This window comes from Halichoerus grypus, chromosome 2 (genome assembly GCF_964656455.1).
Source record: "Halichoerus grypus chromosome 2, mHalGry1.hap1.1, whole genome shotgun sequence".
NCBI lineage: Eukaryota > Metazoa > Chordata > Mammalia > Carnivora > Phocidae > Halichoerus > Halichoerus grypus.
In genome coordinates this window covers 202,138,279-202,154,482 of record NC_135713.1, presented here as the reverse complement: position 1 = coordinate 202,154,482, position 16,204 = coordinate 202,138,279, and the positions used below count along the sequence as shown (strand labels likewise).

The window sequence follows — 16,204 nt, the reverse complement described above, 5'->3', positions numbered from 1 at the left end:
CTTGGGGAGGGAAACCCCAACCAGACATAGAGGGTGTGACATCCTTGAGAAAAGGATGTGGGCTTCGGAGACCTTTCTCTGCAGGAGGACAAGGAGGGAGAATGGGTGAGCTGTTTCAGTGCCTGTGACCTTGACTCACTCCTGCCTGCTAGAGACCTGCTGCCCCTGCGTCCTGGGCAACTGATAGGTCCTGGCATGGGCACCTGGGCTCCGACTCTGGCTGGTCCCCCAATCTGCCCAAAGGTCTCACGTGAGCCATCCCCCCCAGCTCTCTCCTCACCCCCCCCCCCCCGTGAGCCTCTGTTATCTACCTGTGAGATGAGGGGCTTGGGTTAGATGGTATCTGAGATGGTTCTTGGAATGATTCTCGGCAGAGTGTGACATGATGATTCTGGGGCTGTAGGTGTCTCCATGCATGCATGAATCATCTATCCACCCCTCTATCTGTCCATCCATCCATCCATTTACCCACTCATCTGACCATCCGTATATACATCCATCTGTCCATCAGTTCAAACGTGCATGCATACATCATTTATCTACCCCTCTATCTGTCCGTATATCCATCCATCCATCCATCCATCCATTATTCTCTCTTCTGCCCATCCATTTATCCATCCATCCATCTGTTCATCTGTTTGTCCATCCATTAGTTTGTCCATTCATCTCCCTACATACCTGTCCATCCATCCATCCATCCCTCTATCCATCCTTCCCTCCACCCTCCCTCCATCCTCCCTCCATCCATCCAGTAGAGAAGCACCTGCTCCATACCAGATCCTATTGCAGACTCTGGCAATGACACAGTGATGTGTGAAGAGAGGAAGCTATGTGAACACACAGGACAGGTCCCAACCCACCTGCAGGGAGTAGCAGGAGAGGCTTTGAAGGAAGTCAGCGAAGCTTCAGCCTGAAGGATGAGGGTGCCAGGCAGGCCTCAAAGTTTTTTGTGTGAATTTAAATGAGTACAGGGAGAGCAAAGGAGGTGGAGCGCCTCTCCATAAGTGCAGGTGACCATCATCACGAGACAGACCTCCCGCATCTCCTGGTCTCCAGGTGCCCTGACCTCCAGCTGCGTCAAAGGACCTCCCGTTCTCCAAACACACCACATGCATTTCTCTCCTTTACTCACCTTTCTGTTCCTCTTTAAGACCATGCTAAAGTGTGACTTCCTCCATGGAGCTTTCCTGTGTCCCCAGAGGGTTCTACCTACTTGCAACTTCAAAGCACTTGTGTGTGGCTTTGAGCCTCGGCAGGCAGGTGAGCCATGCCAGTCACATGGGTCCCATGAGGGCCTCACCCAGGAGGCGCCCAGTCCATGCTTGCTGAAGGAGGGCAGTGCCCAGGGTCCAGAGACTGCCTCCCTCCTTATGCCCTGGGGCTCCTGGAGGATGGGCCTGGCTCTTGTACCCCCAACCCTCCACTGGAAGCTGGCTAGGCTGGACTCTGGAAGGTGGCAGGAGGCCGGCTAACCCCATCCCCAGCCTCCGTGACAGAAGGCAGGGGAGCAGGCCGAGTGTGGCCCCTCACACTGGCCTGAATCAGTGGCTCTTTCTGGGGTCAGGTGCATGGGTGCCTCTGTGACCAGATGTGCTTCCTGGCCCACGTCATCTTCCGTAATAGTAACTCCTGCGTGGACGGGGGAAAGGTTTGGGGAAGCTGCTCCTTACCTCTACAGGGCGGTTCCCTGTGTAGTGGGAGCAGAGAGGCAGAATCTGGCTGACGGTTGCTGAACCAGGGCTCTGGTTCTACACTCCAGGGTTAGGGGGTGGGGTGGGGAATGGACTGTGCAGGGAATCTGTCCTTGGAGTGTGAATCCTTTCCCAAGTGGTGGGTGTCTGCTGACCCCTGCGTCCCTCCAGCATCCTCCCTGGGGACATAGGAAGGACACCGCCCCATACCATACCTGAGAGGGAAGGTGAGAGCTGGCTCAGGGCAGGCAGCGTCACTGCCCTTGACCCCGAGCTTGCCCTCCCCCTCCATCCCTCCCTGCTCAACCCTTCTGGAGTCCCGAGTCCTGGACAGGAGGACAGGGAAAAGCAGGGGCTCCCTCCTCACCAGTGCCCCCTCAGAACCGATTAAACATATTCATAAAATCTCAGAAGCAATAAAAACTTCTAGGAAGGATCGCCAGGCCCCTCCTCGTTTGCAGATGAGGAGGCTAAGCCCTAGAAAGGGGACGTGCCTGTCCTGTCCTGGGATGTGTGGCCCGATGGACTGCCTGCCCGGAGCTCAAGCCAGCCCCACTGCACTCGCAGGCCGGGGACCCCCGGGGCTGTGCTCTCTAGGGGCACAGAGCGAGTGCAGTTTCTAATGAGTGGCATGATTTCTGAGCATGCGTGGGAGCACAGTCACCTCCGGGCAGCTCCTGCGGTCGTAGGCAATTTCCTACCAAGCTAATGAGGCTTCAGGGCCCCTCAGCTGCACGCCCCTCGGAGGCTTTTATACATAATTTTATTTGATATTTTATATCTTAAAGAGAATCACCAAATCATGGCTCTGCAAGCCTCAGGCCCCTTGCAGGCTTGGGGGTGGAGGCCGAGTGTCCAGAGGCCCAGACCCCAAGACCCCTCCACGGGGTCTCAGTCTCCCCGGCTGCTGAGAATCCAAACATACACCCTCCCAACTATACAGCACTTGACAGTTTGCAAGGGGCTTCACAGTCTCAAGACACCCCCTAAAAGAGATGCATTTGCCACCATTTAATCGCAGAAGCTCCGAGAAGTTAGGGGCTGTCCTAAGGGTACATAGTAAAAACAGGCCAGGACTTGCACCCCAGATCTCAGACTCCAAGCCCCACTTGATCTCCACCAAGCCACGAGCCCCCGTTGACTAGGCTCTCAGTCTCATGTCTAAACACAGCCCAAGTGTTCCGTGGGTGGATTCGTTAGTGACAGCCTGCTTTGAATTTGACGTCCGCGCCTTCCTGCCACTCAGCATGGGGCCGCCCTGCACTCCCTTCCCTCTGCAGCTCTGCATTCTGGGCAAGCTCATTTTCCTATCAAATCAAACAAAAGCAGACTAAATCAGAAGGTACGTCCGCCAGGAGAAACGCACAGCCAGCAGAGAGACAGGGAGGGCAGGGTGAGGGACGGAGCTGGCCTCTGTCCCCTCGTGTGTGAAATGGGGGTGGTGGGCACCTCCTGCCGATACGGGTGGGATGCCAAAGGCGGTGAGCGTGAGACAGTCAGCAGCGTGCCCCACCTGCTAAGTGTGCGGCCAGGGTTCACTCGGGTCCTTCCGGTGTCATCTGCAAAGTGGGGACTGTCCGCGCCTCTGCATCCGCTCTGCCGGCGGGAGAGCTGGTGTCTTCGGGCAGGACACAGAGCCCTGGGCAGTAGTCTCTGCACGTGCTGCAGCCCACCCCTCCTGATCCCCTTCCCTGGCGCCCCCCATCCTCCGGCCCAGCAGCCTGTGCCCGGCCAATGCTGCCCTCACGGATGCTCTGAGCATGCCCACACCACCCTGGCCAGGAGCAGGGAGGGGACATCAAGGAGGGGGCATTCCCACAGCAAGGGCTGGGCCCTGGTGGCTGTCCATTGACGGCTTGCTCAGCCGACACCACCCAGCACTGCTGTGTATCGGGGTGGTGCGATGGGCGGAGGGGGGCGGGCCTGGGGTGTGAACTGGCAGCCAGAGCTTGGCTCCTCCAGCTGTGGCTGGGGCAGGGGCTCAGAGGGATGACCCTTCCCCCTGCTCTGGTGAAGATGCTGGACTCTGGCCTCCCAGGATCTTGCTCGTCCCCTGCCTCCCGGACCGGGCTTGACTTGAGGGGTAGGTGAAGTCCCATGGAGCGGAGAGGCACAGGGAAGGACCCTGGCCTGGGGCCCAAGTCGGGGACTCCGCTACCAGGGATGAGTGTCTTCAAGCATAACCTTGCCAGCTAGCATCCGCGTCCTTGTTTATAAAGTGGGCGCTGTACTAAATGTCATACCTAGTGCCACATTCTGTGAGGGACATCAGAGAAGTTATCAAAGATAAAACCCCATTGACACTACAGTAGTATCGTGGCTGCAGCAGGAGAGATTGAAGTTAGACACAAAGAAGCGTGTTTATTTGGTATGCGGTGTGCATGTGTGTGTGCACGTGTGTGTGTGCATATGGGCACATGTGTGTCAAATGTTCCTTCCCACTGGTCTTTGAAGATTACAACAAACCAGGCCACCCTTGCTGAGGGACCTTCTGCAAATACCTGAGGTCATGGAAACTATCAGCTCATCAAAAAGGAGGAAGTCTGAGAAATTGTCAGTCTAATCAAGCCAAAGGAGATGTGACGACCAAGCGTAATGAGGCATCCTGGACGGGATCCTGGAACCCAAAAAGGATGTGCGGGAAACCCTAGAAAAGCAGCTTATAGATTATGCGGATGACATCGTGTACTTAATAAAAGAGATGTCAGTATTTGTCCCTTAGTCTTGACAAATGTACCATCATGATGTAAGATGTGAGCCCTGGGGGCGGCTGGGTGTGGGCTCAGTGGGAACCCTCTTCGTAACTCTTCTGTAAATCTAGAGCTATCCTGCCCCAAAATAAAAGGTTCCTTCAGCACCACCACCACCTAATGCTCGCTTCTATCAGGACTGAATGAGAGGTTTCTCTTTTTCCTGTCTCAGATTTGTATCTGACTTAACCTGTGTTAAACCACAGGGGGTCACAATAATGTTTCCCCAGACCTTGCTTCCATGTCTGGTGGATTCCTGACTGTGTAGCGAGGCCACTGGGAGCAGAGAAAGCAGGGCGGCCTGGTAGCTAGGAGTGGGGACCCTGGCTGCACGCCCTCTTGGCAGCTGCTTACCAGGGGTCTTGCTGAGCAAGTCAGCTAACCTCTGTGAGCCCCAGTCTCATCTGAGCCTCAGTTTTGTGTGGGAAACTGTAAAGCCCTGGAAGGCGCCCAGCCTGTTGTAGAGGTGTGTTGGATGGAGATTGTGGGTCTCCCCTTCTGCACATGTCCACTTGTGGTGGTGCGATGGGCGGAGGGGGGCGGGCCTGGGGTGTGAACTGGCAGCCAGAGCTTGGCTCCTCCAGCTGTGGCTGGGGCAGGGGCTCAGAGGGATGTCAGTGTAATCCCCCCAAGGCCTGCCCACCAGAGGGGGTCCTGAAGGGCTTGGTCAGAGTTCTCTGGCGGCTGCAGGCAGCCCAGCCCCATGCCGGAGAAGTAGCCGAGAAACTCCTTCCCTTGCTGTAATTCAACAGCTGGGATGTTGCTGGGCACCTGCCTGCTGCCTTGGGTCCCTCCTTCCACCCTTCTATCCTTCAGTGGAATGCTTCACCCATCTGTCCATCCATCTGTCCATCCGTCGGCCTGTCTGTCCATCCATCTGTCCGTCCATCCATCTATCTATCCATTGTCTATCCATCTGTCCATCCGTCCATCCATCCATTCATCCATCCATCTGTCCATCTCTCTGTCCATCCATCCATCTATCCATTTGTCCGTCTATCCACCCATCCATCCATCCACCCGTCTGTCTATCCATCCATCCATCCATCCGTCTGTCCATCTGTCCTTCCGTCCATCCACCTATCTATCCATTTGTCTGTCTATCCATCCATCCACTTCACTCCTTTGTTCACTGGGCACCTTCTCTGTGCCAGACCACAGAAAGAGGTTCTGGTTTTACTCCAAGGGCAGCAGGGAGCCATGGAAATGCGGGGTTTTTGAAAAAAAAAAAAAAAAACTCCTTGTGGGGTAAAAATATACATAACACCAAGTTTACCATTTTTATCCTTTTTTTCCCAATTGGAGTAGACCTGCCATACGATATTATATTAGCTTTAGGCGTACAACACAGTGGTTTGACAATTGCACGTCGTGCAGAAGCTCGCCACGATAAGCATAGTTGCCATTTTAACCACTTGTTACGTGGACAGGTCAGAGGCATTGAGTACACTCACAGTGTCGTGCAAACCGTTCCCGCCATCACCCCCGGAGCTGTGCTCGTCTTCCCTAGCCGAGACTCTGTCCCCATCAACACGAGCTCCCCATTCCCTTCCCTGCAGCCCCGGGCATCCACCGCTCTCCTCTCGGTCTCCATGGGTGTTTCGGCTCTAGCCACCTCATGTGAGCGGACTCACACAGTTCTCGTCCTTTGGGCGTGGGCTTACTTCACTGGGCATGATGTCGTCCTCGAGGTTCATCCATGTTGAAGCAGGTCTCACAGTTTCCTTCCTTTTTGGGGCTGAATAATATCCCACCATACGGACAGACCATGTTTTGTTTATCCACTTATCCATCGATGAACATTTTGGGTCGCTGGCCCCTCTCGGGTGTGAACGTGGGTGTGCACATACCTCCTAGACACCCCTGCTTTCAGGTCTTCGGAGCACACCCCCAGAGGTGGAGTTGCGGGACCATGTGGGAATTGGGATGGTGTGAAACAGGGGAGTGGACTGGGCTTGTTTGCCAACTTGTTACTGGGCTCGGAGTTTATTGGAGGAATCGGGTCGGGGACAGACTATGCTCTTGGGACTTGTAGGAGTTTCCTGGGGCTGCCGTATCAAAGTACCACAAGCTGAGTGGCTTAAAATACAAGAAATTTCTTGTGTCATGGTCCCAAAAGCCAGAAGTCTGAACTCAAGGTGTCAGCAGGGCCACAGTCCCCCAAGACCTGGAGAGAATCCTTTTTCACCTCTTCCCCGCTTCTGGGCAGCCCTTGGCATTCCTTGGCTCGCAGCTGCATCTCCCCCAGACTCTGCCCATGTGTAGTCACATGGCCTCCACCCTGCGTGTCTGGGTCCACATTCCCCTCTTCTTATAAGGGCACCAGTCATATTGGGTGAGGGCCCACCTCAGTGATCTCATTTTTATTTGGTTACGTCTGCAGAGGCCTTATTTCCAAATAAGGTCACAGTCATAGGTACCAGGGGTGCGGCCTTGAGGATATCTGTCTCCTGGGACACAGTTCAACCCCTAACAGGACTCTTGCTCCCACCCAGGCAAATGGCTTTATAACCCGGGGGCTGTGACCTGAGGCCCAGCCATACCGTTTGTGCCCCCTGCAGCTAGCACCCACCCGGTTCCCAGCTTCTGCAGCCTCCCCTCCCCCATGCACGGCCCCAGCACCCTCTCCCTGAGGCAGCTGTGCTCAGCAGAGCAGGGCTGATCTATGGCAGGCGGGCAGGCCGAGTGTTTAATCTCCCTTCCTTCCCGTTGACCCTGCCCGGCCCTCAGGGGGCTGCCTCCCTTAGACTTGACTTCCCTTCTATGACAAACGAGTGATTTCTCACTCTCCCATTTATGGTTGTTTTTCCCCCCGTAAGAGGCCTGCTCAGCCTGTCCAGTGAGTGATGGCCAGACAAATTTCAAGCGACAAGGAAGTGTCCCCGAGGCTTCTCCTTAGTTCTTGGGGAGATTTGGAGGGGAAGGGGTAGAAGCGGAACTCCTGTCCCCTTTGGGGCTGAGGAGGAAAGGAGGCAGGGAAGCACGGATGGTGCTCGGGACAGTGGGGGCCACCCCACCTGTCCTCTCTCTGGCCTTCTTCTGGGGTCACCTGCCCCTTTGTTCTTGGGGGGATCGCTTTGCTCCAGAGAGCACGTCCGGGGTGTGCAGCGAGACCAGAACGGTGGCTGATGGATGGGAAGGCAAGCCCCCTGGAGGTTAGGGCAGCAATGGGGTGGCCGCCAGAGCACGGTGGGGGTGCGGGGAAGGGGGTGGCCCGGAGGCCCAACGTCTAGCCCCACTCTGCTTCTCCTGGTTGCTTCCCCCATCCAGGAGATGGGGACGCCATGACCAAAGTCCTCCCCTGCCTAGCCATTTATGTTTGAGAAGAGGCAGCCCCAGTGGGGCCCATGCAGGCCTGGCTGTCCCTGAGCATGACCTTGTTTGACATTATTCATTAGGAGGCCAGAAGCTGGTTCACTCGGCTACTCATCATCTCACGTGTCACCCATGCACATTGACTTATTTATGTATTTATTGAAAAAGCTCTCCTTGCACATTTTAGAACCAGAATCCTGGTTTGAGGTCCCAAGGCCCCAGGATCACGTGATGAGTTTCTGGCAGCAGGCCCTCAGTGATCCCTTTCCAAGGGGGCAGAGCGACGAAGGGGGAAGGGGGGGGGTGTCAGCAAAGGAGAAACGCGAGGAGCCTGGTACAGGGGCTACCAACTTGGGAGCCCGACAGGCTGCTCTGCTGATTATTAGCTGTGACTTCGGGAAGCTGCTTCACCTGTCTGTGCCTCAGTTTCTCCAAGTATAACATGGGCACAGTCATGGCACCTACTTGAGACGAGTCTGTCTGGCACCTGAGTGTGTGCTGCACCCCCAGCGCTCACTGACCCCTTCCTGCCAGGCCCAGCATCCCCGGGTGTCACGAATCTTCATCACCCGGGTACCAGTCAGTTGCCCCCGGGACAAGGTGCCTGCCTCCGCGCCTGTCACCTCCGGGGTGGGAATAAGCCACGCCACCTGCAGGGTTCAGTGGGGCTGCTGCTCACCCAGCAACAGGTACCCTGTGCCAGGCAGGGCTGAGCCGGCCAGGCCCACTTCTTCATTCCCTTCCCTGCAGCCAGTGGCATGTTCGTGGATGGACATGCTGGATTTTTCTCCTCCAAGGTCATTTGTACTTGTAAGAATGGGTTTAGGTGCTTCCTGGCAAGACAGTAGAGAGGGGCGGAGGGAATTTAAAGAGGGAAACTGAGTAAGTGCACCAGGGAAAGATGCCATAGGGTTGGCACATTAAGAAGGGCTCTACCCCTGCTTTGGGGACCTTTTCCCTCCCCCGGTGGGTTCTCTGTCTTCCTTCGCCCCCGGTGGGCACATGCCCACCTGCCTAATCCGCAGTCTACTGGGGGAGAAGGCCCTTCTCCCCCCAAAAACAAACCTCCCTTTCTCTCCCAGCCTCTACCCTCCAGGCCCCATGGCCACCCTCTCTGCCCCTTCCACCCCCGCCTCCTGCTCTCCGTTATCAGATCTGGAGCCAATCAAAGGAGCCCTTATGAGTCGGGTCAATAGATCCAACTTGGGCAGATAAAAGCATGGGGGTTGGGGAACAAAGTGGAGAACGAACGGAAGGCAGAGAGGCAGCAGTGGGGGCAGGAGGAGGGGAGCCATGGAGTTCTGAAGGCCCCAGAGCGAAATCATGGACAGATTGAAAATCTGCTTTGATGGCCTCTCCGTTTATCTCCCTCGTTAACAGGCGGGTCCATTTGGCAGGGGTGAGGGGAGCAGGGTAGGAGGCTGGCCGAGTTTCAGTTTGATTTCTCAGGGCTTACGATCCATTGTCTCTTTGCATAAAAAGGGATTAATATCTGGAGCTGAGTATTAACTGAACATCCAGACACACACGTGCACACACACGCACACGCACACACACACACATGCACACACACGCACACGCCTCACTGTCCCAGACTGCCAACTCAGGCGGGCACCCATCCAAGATCCAGCCCCTATCTGCAAAGCCTCAGGGTAGGCCAGTGCTCCTGCACCCCAGATTTCACTCCTGCCCCCACCCCAGCTGCCCTCCAAGCTCTCTGGAGGCCTCCCCATCCCCATTATGTAAATAAAGTGCAGGGCAGTCTTGATCCCTTTGGGAGGGATTAGGGTGTCAGGAAGGGGGAGGTAGGGACCAGGGAGAGGAGGAGGGCTGGGCTGCAGTTACCTGTAGGCTGTTCCATAGTCTTCCAACATCAAAGAGGCCCCAGCAGCCCCTCGTCACCTGCCCCCAACGAGGGCAGGGGTAGGAGCTGGGAACTAGCTTTGTGCCCCCGAGTTCCCCCACTTGTTTGCTCCTGGAGAGGACACCGCTGTAGGCCTTGGGTGGGAGGAAGCAGAGAGGAAGTGATGAGTGATTCTGTGACCCCCTCATTAGTTTGGAGGGGGGGTGTCTCTCTCTGTGGCCTACCTAGGCCATTCTCCCCTTGTCCGAACAGACGTCAGCACATCTGGCCCTGTTGCAGAGAGAGGTGGGGTGCCCGGGTGGCACACACCACCCAGGGGGCTTGGAAAGCATGGAGGGGAGAGGTGGGAGGCGGGACCTATATACCCAAGGCCTGTAATTGTCTCTTAACTAGACTTGGGGGGAGCTTGGCGGTGGAAGGCAAACAAGAAATCAAGTCATAGCTTTTCCTGGGCTTGGAGAAGGGCCTCTGAACTCCGCAGCCCCCCGAGTCCTCCCCAGCCCAGCGCTGCTTACCTTCCCTGGGTGGAGATCGCCTGCTTGCTTCTCTGGCTCTCCCCCCAGGCCAGTGCTTCTCAAAGTGTGGTCCCTGGACCAGTGGCAACAGCGTCACCTGGGAACTTGTCAGAAAGGCAGATTCTTCCTGCTGAATCAGGTACTCTGGATGGGGCTCAGCATATCTTTTTCTAACAAGCCCTCCAGGGGATTCGGATGCTGCTCAGGTCCATAAACTCTGTGGGGCCAGGATTGGGTCCTGTTGGCTGGGTCAGCAGAGCACCTAGAACATGGTATGAGGTTAAAAGATGTGTACATCCTGTGTGTACAAAGGGAAGGAGTCAGGATAGACGGGGAGGAATTAGGAAGAAAGGGTGTGTCTGGTGGATGGTATAGTCCTTACAGGGGGCATCCATCCTCTAATCCCTCCCAAAGGGATCAAGACTGCCCTGCACTTCATTTACCTAATGGGTATGGGGAGGCCTCCAGAGAGCTTGGAGGGCAGCTGGGGTGGGGGCAGGAGTGAAATCTGGGGTGCAGCCCCCCTCCTCTCCCCTTCTGTGCCACACAGAGGCCTAAGTCCACTCAGGGACAGTAGCCACCTATGGACAAAGCAGTCTTGTGTGTCAGGGACTCACCTGGCCCGGCCCAGGTTCCAGGACAGCCCCCTGCCAGTTACACCCACTGGCAGAGAGATTTCTGCTCCCGAGTCCTACTTCGGTGAGACGCAGGCGCTGGTGGCCAGGGTTGGTGCTCGTCCTCGTCGTCTGCCTCTCTTCCCGATCGCTGTTCAGGGGTGTCCCATCAAGAGCTTGGAATTGGCCGTGCTGGGAGTGTTTAGAGCGTGGAAATTTGGCAAACATGACAAATCGAGGCTTTTCTCTTTTTCCCGGAGAGAGGGCTGTGAACTGGACTGCACGCAAGGGACGGCAGGGGAAGAAGGAAATGGTCTGCTCGCTCCCGGAGGCAGCCAGCCTGGAGAGCGCCCCCACCCCCTGCCCTCCAGTCTGGTTCATATCCACTACCAAGCACCGTGCTAAAAAGAGGAAACCGTCATCTTTGTCCTCACAGCCACCCCGTGAGCAAGGCGTTGACATCCCCATTTCACAGATGGGTAAAGAAGCTCAGAGAAGTTATGCAGTGTACCTTAAGCCACACAGTAAGAAAGCGGCAGAGGGGCGGTTTAGGCCCAGGCTGTTGGGTCTCCTGGAACCCTCCCTCAAGGAAGGCACGCATACGGCTCTTACACCAGCGAGAGCAAGCCCATGTGTTTGTCACGGTGAGGGTTTTCAGTTGAGGTGACCTTTGGTTCCCTGGCCAGGGCTACAAGGGTTGGCAGCATCTTTGGGGATGTCACCAGGAGAGGGGTAGAGATGAGGTTCCACTCTTTCCCCTCCAGACCCCAGGCTGCGCTGCGACTTCCCTCGGATGAGCCCCAGCTCATCACCCCAGGGCCTGGGCAGGAGACCCTGCATCTCGGAGGCTCCTGGGCCCCGGGCTGGCAGCCAGCTGATCTCCTGGGTGGCCATCCCTAGGGAGGCCCAGAGGATGCAAAGGAGTCGGGCAGCTGGCCCTGCAGCCCCGCAGCCCCCAGCCTAGGAGAAGGGAACTTGGGGGAATAGCAGCTTTTTTCTCTGAGATGAGAAAAAGGGAGGTCAGGGCCCAGGCTCTCCACTCCCGGCTGTCATGCAAATGGATGGTTTCAATTGAGGCTGCCCGTGGGCCACAGAGATTTCTCTCAGATGCAATCCCACCTCCTCACCCCGAGCCAGGGAGCCAGCGCCAAGACTCCTTCCCTCCACCCGCCTGCCGCCCTGCCTCCCTGGTGCTCCTCTTTCTGCCCCTGGCTTCGTGACTTCATCTTCCCACATGCTCCTTCCTGTCTGTCTTTTCTCCCTCTCGCTCTGCGCCCCCTCACCCAGTACCCCAAAGGCCCTGCCGAGGTCCGGTCTCTGGCCTGCCCCTAGGAACCCACCCCTCCCCAGCTATCCCCACTTAGTCATGGGCAGCTGCTGGTCCCGCCCTCCTTCCCCCAGCCACACACCTGGTCCCATCAACGCTTTGGTCGTCATTCGTGCGCTAGCCCGGTGAGAATTTCCTGAGTCCTTACCCTGAGCCGTGCCCCGCACCGTACTGGGGTACCGAATCAAAGGGCAGATTTGGGGAAGAGTGGGAGGGAGGAGGAAGGGGGGGGAAGGAGGAGGAGGAGGAGGAGAGGGGAGGGGCGGGGGAGGAGGAGGAGCCCAATGCACCTTGGCTCCGGGCTCCAAGCAGAGGTGCAGATGTTCCTCGATCGCTGTGCTCCTCAAGCTGCCGTGTTGTGTTTGGAAAGTGATGAATTTCAGCACCAGCTAATTAGTCTCTAATTAGCAAGTGGAGTGTAAACAATCACAACAGATGGGGGAGAAAAGGCATTAGCAATAATGACCCTTCTTCTGGGGTGCAGCCTCAGAGAGGCACCTCCTTGAAGGTGCTGGAGGGCAGGCTGGAGGCGGGGCCGGGCGGTCCCTGCTGGCGGCAGGTGCCCAGGGATCCGAGGGGCCTGTGGAGGAGGTGCTGGCCGGTGTCTGTTATGGAGGGCAGGTCTGTGGCTCCGATGCCTCTGTAGCTGGGGGAGCCCACGGAGCAGCACAGAGCACCCTGGGACGCGAGCTGCTGAATGGAGGGAGCTGCTATGGTTATGACGATGGTCAAGAATGTTAATTCGGAGCCGGGCGTGGCTCTTAGAGGCTTGTGTCCAGGGACTTGGGGTTTCCTAGACCTTTTACACTCTTGCTGGGGACACAAACCTGTGTCGCTGGCCACTGCCCAGGGACCAGACAGACTGCCAGGAGATGAGCTCGCCTGCTCTGGGGATGTCATCCTTCCAGGCTCGGCAGCCTGCCTGGAGCCAGGCCAGGCCACCGTGCCAATGGGCCCAAGTTGGCCATGGGGGCCCAGAGCGTGCCCTGGCTACACGCCTGCCTGGGTCCCAGAGCCGCATGGCCGGGGAAGCTGAGGAACTGGGCTGGGATGTGGTGGCTGGCACAGCCCCGTCAGCACTGCCAGTGGAAGGGGACACTGAAGGAGGACTGGTCTGTGCCTTGCTCGGCGGAGCGCAGTTCTGCCTGGGTCCGGTGGGGGCACCAGGGTCACCCTGAGGGCTGGAGGGAGTGGCTCGGGCTCTGAGAGAGGTGACAGCAATGTGGGACATCCAGGGAGATGGCAAGAAGGACCAACACAGAACCCGAAAGGGGAGAGAGGGCCCTTTGATGTTTTTTCTCCTCTTTATTAAATGCCTTTATCAAGGGCCTGTCTGAGCAAAGTGTGGTGCTGAGGGCTTACGAGAGCTAACTGGTCTACCCCCTGCCCTCGGGGAGCCTGGGGACGACGGAGCATCCGACCCACCCCCCACCGCACCCCCACCCCAGGCTGTGACAGTCTTCTTCCTCCTCTGGAAAGTGACAGAGCCCAGCCTCAGCCTCTGTCTCTGGTGGGACAGGGGAGAGGCCCCAGCTCTCTTTCCTTGGAAGAATTGTCCTCTCTGCGGCTGCCATTAGGGGCCTAATTAACAGCCTTGTTGTCTCATCAGCCTGGCAGTCAGTGTTGGTAAGAAGGGCGGTTTCATTGTCTGGCAACATTATCACAGCCCTGGCAACTTGTTAGCTGAATTGGTCACATCCACCCTGGCTCCTGGAGGAAGCTGCTTCTCTCTGAAGGGCTGCCTCCCGCCCCGAAGCCTGATTCTCGGGGCCGAGAGACAGCGGCAGCCTTTCTTTGTGGCCTAGGCCTCACGCTTGGAGATGCCACTGGGTGTCACTCGGGCTGGGGCACCATGCGGTGATGTTCCCTCGGCCAACATGTGTTGAGGGCTTACAACACGGCGGGCGTGGGGGCGGGCTCTGCAGTGGGGACACGGGCAGATGTGGACCCGGTGCATCTCTAGACCAGGGGTTCTCAACCTTGGGATCGCTGACATTTGAGCTGGGTCCTTCTTTGTCATGGGGCCCTCCTGTGCGGTGTAGGATGTAGGCAGCATCGCCACCCTCACCTCACGGGATACCAAGAGGACACCCCTGCCAGTGTGACAACCAAAAATATCTGGAGACATTGCCACGTGTCCCCTGGGTGTGGGACCCCTGCTTGAGAACCGCTGGTCTAGAGAGAGAGACAGATGTATAAGGAGATCATCCCGAGGCCACGCAGTGGAGGTGATAACATTGAGCTGGAGACGGGCCCCCTCTGGGCGGCTGGGGCAGCGGTGCCCAGCGGAGGTGGGTGGGGAGGAGTCAGTGGGTTAATAGGAGCAAAGACCCAGGGGTAAGGCTGTGTGGTTTGGTAAGAAACCACAAGTTGCTGAGTTCTTCCATTTAACCAGTATTTCCAGAACACCCACCATGTGTCTGGCATGACAAAAAGGCCTTGTGTTCCTTGTAAAGGAGTATTTTATCCTATACGCAGTGGGTACCCCTGAAGGGATTGGAGCAGGAAGCACATGGTTAGAAATCCCTTTAATTAAGTAGATCAGGCTAATGACTGATGGCCAGGAGGCCAGTAAGGGCTCGGCAGACGAAACCTAGATCGGAGACGAAAGGAGATGGGACAGGGCGTCTGGGTGGGTGACAGGATGGGGGACACGGAGGCGAGGAAAGCAAAGATGGCCACCATTGCTTCCGGCTTGGACCACCGAACAACACTACTCACTGTACTAGAGCATTAGAACGCTACACGCTCGTGGAGATCTGAGTCCAGCTTTGGATATGTGAAACGTTTGAACCTGGAGGTCATCAGAATACAGCTCGTTCATTCGGGGAAGGTCTGAGCCGCACGAGCATCCAAGCAGTAGCTGCTGCCAGAAGGAAAAAAAGTAGGTGTTTTTACCAAAAGAGGAGAGGAGAGGAATGGCAAGGCTCAGAACAGAGACCCAGGAACTCCAACTCTTCAGAGCCCGAGGAAGAAGAAGAACAAAAAAGCAAGGAGGCAGGGAAGTCAGAGGAGAACCAGAAGGGGCCATGGAAACCCAGGTTTGCAGAGTTTTGGGGAGGGAGTGGCAGGCATGGCCAGACGCTGTAGGCGGGTCCAGTGGGACTCCAGGGATGGTGAGAAGGAGGAATTGATGCCCCTGGTCAGAGAAGACAGGCGGGGCTCCCTTTACCCCTGGGTGGTTGTTAGCCAGAAGCTTTCCCGGGAGTTACCAGGGTTGTGGTTGTTTCCATTAGCACTTGACAAACACGGTTCTGTTCTGAAGATTAACATGGCGCCATGACATTTGGTAAGAGTCTGATGGGGGAGGGGTCCAAGGCAGCTATGTGAGAACAGGACTGTGACACAGAGGGAAAGGTGGGCAGACGGTGGTGCCCTTTTCACACCATTCTTCCCATCCAACCTGCAGTGTAGGCCCCGCCCCCACCCCGCCCTCCAGCCCCTCCCCCAGTTTCCGGGTTACGGGTATTCCCCGGATGCTGGAGACAAGAGTATGGATCCAGAGAGGATGAGAGAAGCTGGAGCAAAGCATAAAGAAACTCGTTCCTACCTCTCTTCAAGTGTTGGTCCGAGCTCGAATGGGGCACCATGGAAGATGGTTCTGCCCCCTCCCTGTCCGCCTCTGCACGCCAGCTAGGCAGGAACGGGTCCAGTGCTTGTGGCTGCCATAACAAACTGCCACGCGTTTGCTGGCTTGAAACAACAGAGATGGATTGCCTCACAGTTCTGGAGCCAGCTGTCCAAGAGCAAGGTTGGTTCCTTCTGGAGTTTCTGAGAGATAACCTGTTCCATGCGTCTCCTCAATTCCGGTCCATTGCCAGCCATCTTTAACGTTCTGTGGCTTGAGAAGGCTCAAGTGGACAAAATGGTATAGGAGGACTCACGCAAGAGAGAAGAGGGAAATAGACAGCAAGGCGCAGGAGAGCTACCTGAGGGAGCTGCAGAAACTGGGGAGAGTTCAGGGATCCCCCCCAAGAAGGCACAGGTGCATGGGGTGGGGCTGCTCCATCAGCTCCCTCCCTCTGTGCCTGGGTGCAGAGGGGAACAGAGGCACTGATTGGTCTGTGAGTTATCTGGGACAGGGCATGGCCAGAGGGGCTCTCCTCTCACCCGGAAACAAAAGCTTCG

General features: G+C 56.8%; 1 protein-coding gene and 1 long non-coding RNA gene across 3 annotated transcripts in view; one reads left to right on the top strand and one right to left on the bottom strand.

Annotated features, from left to right (window-relative positions):
- Nucleotides 1-16,204, top strand: part of SDK2 (sidekick cell adhesion molecule 2) — a 254,088-nt gene that overhangs the window by 84,795 nt on the left and 153,089 nt on the right. The gene's annotated exons all lie outside the window — the stretch shown is intronic.
- On the bottom strand, nucleotides 7,930-12,269 carry LOC144381032 (uncharacterized). Of its 2 annotated transcripts, none has more exons than XR_013445439.1 (5): nucleotides 12,159-12,269; nucleotides 10,753-10,941; nucleotides 10,136-10,397; nucleotides 9,602-9,754; nucleotides 7,930-8,589 (listed from the first exon to the last, which is right to left on the bottom strand). It is a non-coding gene; the product is annotated as an uncharacterized LOC144381032 (long non-coding RNA). The 2 variants fall into 2 exon arrangements; XR_013445441.1 differs by having other exon boundaries at nucleotides 10,753-11,027; nucleotides 12,159-12,261.